The 3,666-nt window shown below is 46.9% G+C and overlaps 1 long non-coding RNA gene across 1 annotated transcript in view; it reads left to right on the top strand.

Moving 5' to 3' along the window:
* The window catches only part of LOC108445141, a 32,371-nt gene that overhangs the window by 27,268 nt on the left and 1,437 nt on the right, over positions 1-3,666 (top strand). Inside the window, exon 3 of the long non-coding RNA XR_001859892.1 lies at positions 2,124-2,300. This is a non-coding gene — a long non-coding RNA (uncharacterized LOC108445141). The remainder of the gene's footprint in view (positions 1-2,123; positions 2,301-3,666) is intronic.

Genomic DNA, 3,666 nt, shown 5'->3' with positions numbered 1-3,666 from the left:
GGTTTGTCTGGACCAATACTGAGCACAGACACAAACCACACGCTCCCCCAGGGCATTTCCACACTTCCCTTTTTCTTAATGTGGGGAACTAAATTATGGGCACAGCAAAAATGCTTTGGTAGCTGTGAAAAAAAAAAAAAAAAAGGCCATTTCACCAGAGCTCTTGCCCTGAAGCAACTTCGAAACCCTCACCCTGGGATTTGTGAGGGAAATGCATTCCTTCTGACAGCCCAGTCCATGCCTCAATACCTTCTCCTCACCCCATTTGTTGTATGAATTTATTTCTCCCCACAAAAGAAGGTTGAAACAGCTGGGCTCTCTTTGCTTTCCTGTTTTTGCGTGTTCTGCTGGCTCATCTGAGAGCTAAATCATTGCTTTTTTGAGCCAGTTTTGCCTGTGAGAGTCTAAGTGCCTCTATTTTGGGAGGCGAATGTGTCGGTGGGAGGAGGGGACACCACATTTTCCATGGGCTGTTCTGCCTCGAAAGCCAAGAGGTGAAACCAGAATTCATTCCCAAAGCTGCCACTGGTTTGTCAGACTGCCTTGGCAAAGCCACTTCACCTCCTGGAATCTCCTGGGATGCTGATGCTCCATGCTGGCAGACAGGGAAGGATCTGCTGGTGAAGGTCTGAGGGGACTGGGAGCCAACACAGCCTCGAGCATGGAGCTCTCACATGGCAGATTTAGCATCTTTCATGGCCTTGTCCCATCTGTGCCGACAGCTGGGGCTGGGAGGAGCTGGAATGTATTTCCCTGCAGAGCTGTGGCTCTTCTTGGAAGAAGCAGAAGCAGGGAATGGTGGTTGTGGCAGCTGGAGAGGTTAATCCCCACAAATCTCTTTTAACTCTGCTGATCTGCTTCCTAGAGGAGAGAACTTAAAGGATGCCCCTGGATCCCTAGAAGTGTCCAAGGCCAGGCTGGACAGGGCTTGGAGCAACCTGGGATAGTGGAAGGTGTCCCTGCCCATGGCAGGGGGTTGGAATGAGATGATCTTTAAGGTCCCTTCCAACCCAAACCATTCTGTGATTCCATACCAAAATTGCAATGATGTGCACACCTCCCTGAGCTTTGTGAGTGGCACCTCAAAAATTAGGATGTGCCCAAATCACCTTGGAAAGAAAATTACCTCTGCCCCAGTTAAAAGCAGCCCATTCTGCCATCCTGTGCCCTGACTCCTCCAGCAGAGACAGATTTCATTCCACATTTCTCTCTGTGGCCATTTGCTGTGCCAAGAAAACGGGAGTGGTTAATGGCCAGGAGAGATGGGAACTTCAGGTGGGTTTCAGGGAAGAGCTGTGTAATTTCCAAACTCATTTAACACCATGGAAACACAGGCTGAATATCTTGACTTTCAATGTCATTTTGAGCAATCTACAGAGCACAGTTTTCTCCTTCAAGGCACTGAGCCTTTTTTAGAGGATGTAATTCCACAATGAAGAGCAGAGTCAGGAGGGTGGAGCTGGCCATGAGCAGAATCTGAGTGAAAAGAGGCTGGGCTGGAGGTGGAAGTTGAACTTCCAGGGCTGAACTCACAAGCTGTGAGCACAGGGTGGTAAATAAGGAGGTGGCTGAGCATCAAGGATGCTCAGGAAAGGAAGGTAAGGTTTGCTGACATCTTTCCTGACTCATCTCTAACAAGATCCTGCTTCCATAAGCTGCACCCATAGCTGATGCCTATAAATACAACTCCAGAATGAGGCAGGCTCCCACAATAAATGAAGGAAAAAGCCATGTGGGAGACTTTCTCTCTTTGACTTTCTCATTTCTGAGTAATCATTTGGCCATGCTTCATTGGGACAGAAGTTGTATCTTTATTACTCCTTATTATATCTTTATTTTTAGCCCTCATCACTTTTTGGAAATGGGCACTGCTGTTGTGTCCTTGTGGGATGATCTTAACACCAAAAGCATTGTCCAGGTCAGTCCCATTTTCCTTGGAAAAATGTAATTCTCCATCTAATTTTGTCTCCCTCTCAGTCTCCCAATCTGTTTGTTTAAACCATAATCATTGATTTGGAAGAGGTTATGTAGGCTTTTATTTAATTTTGGAATCACACTATTCTAAAAAAAATTAGTAGGCTGGGATTTTTAAAATTATTTTTTTTCATTCTCATTTCCTCTAGCTATTTGCTTTGAACTGGCCGGGCCTGGAGAATTTCGGCCGAAAGGTGATGAAAAATGAAAGCAGAAATGTAATACTGAAATGTTTAAATAATGTCAACCACAGCTGTCACCAGTTGTTCTCTGGGGAAGCAGTGAAGAGGGGGGCCCTGTCAAACAACCTGACCGTACTTTATGGGGTAAGAGATGCATTTTGGAGACTTCTGAGTCTGTGGAAGTTTTATCAGTTTGATTTTGGAGAGCTCACGGATGCAACAATGGTTTTTTTTTTTTTTAAATGAATGATTTTTTCCTGGGAAACATGTTTATATTTTCACCTCTTCCTGCTGCAAATGTGTAATAAGTGGGAAGCAGTCTGCTGGGGGTCCTGTTCTTTCTTTGCTCTCATTCAAATTTTGTTGAAACCCTCCTACCCTGCTGAAAATGGCCTCTTTCCTCTCAAGAACATTCCCAAACATACGGCACTTTCAGCACAGACTGCGGAAAAAAATGAAAGCGTGCCTCACATTTCAAGAATATTTAGTTTTATTGCCCAAATCTCATTCTGCTCCAGGAAATGCAATTCCCATGTTTGCCCTTTCCCTCACCAGCTCGCCCGTGGTCCCGTCTGCAGCATCTGCTCTGCCAATCCTCCCACCAGGATGACTTGCCTGCGCTCCACAAACTTCTTCCTCGGGGATTATTTATTTTCAGCGCTGATCTAAAGCTCTCTGGAAAGGATGGGAGGATTGGAGGGACTTTGGAGCAAGGAATGACTCTTCAAAGCGCTGTAGGAAGCAGTCTGCAGGACAGAAGCTGTTTTTTGGGAGCACCCGCCCTTGCAGGCGTTGCTCACATCCATTCCAGCCCCTTGAGGGAGCCGTCCTGGCAGGAAGAAGAGATAACAGAATCAGACCCAATGGTTTATTTGGCATGAACTGATTTTGTTGCACGAGCTGAATGCCAGGAGAGGGAGGAAAGGGCACGTTGCAGCACCTTGTGTCTGCAGAAGCAAACCTGAAGTATTCCCACATGCTCTAGATACAAGATTCCCCTCTCCGTCTGCTTCGAGAGCTGAATTGATGCTGTCCCCGATGACTTCATTCCCAAAAAAGCAGTGGGTTGCTTCTGCCACAAGTCATGTGGACAGGAGAGGGCTGGGAGGAGGAGAAGGAGGGGTTTTACGTCATGAAGATAACAAAATCATGCCCGTAGTGTGCTGTGATTTATTGCTCTCACTAGTCTCATGGCCTCAATAACTTTGGTATCCTTGCACAGCTTCTGCTCTGGATTCTTGAGTCTTACCCTGTTTTGTGCTGCTGCAGCAACTCAGCCCTTCACAGCCTCCAGGAGAAGTCAAGAGGGGTCTCATGTCTGAGGTTTACTCCACAGTTTCAACGTCCCCAAGTTATTTGCAGCATCCTCCATCATCTGGTGTCCTGGGGAGGGCTGGCCAGGTGTGGATTTGAGTTACAAAATTGTGTCTGTGCTCCGATACCAGCACTGAGAGCAGCCAACAGAGCCAGCTGTGGGTTTGGAGGCGTGGGAGCAAGCAGAGGGAGCAGG

This window comes from Corvus brachyrhynchos, unplaced genomic scaffold (assembly GCF_000691975.1).
Source record: "Corvus brachyrhynchos isolate BGI_N302 unplaced genomic scaffold, ASM69197v1 scaffold182, whole genome shotgun sequence".
Lineage (NCBI taxonomy): Eukaryota > Metazoa > Chordata > Aves > Passeriformes > Corvidae > Corvus > Corvus brachyrhynchos.
Note: the sequence above shows the minus strand (reverse complement) of the source record. Positions and strands in the feature narration are given on the sequence as shown.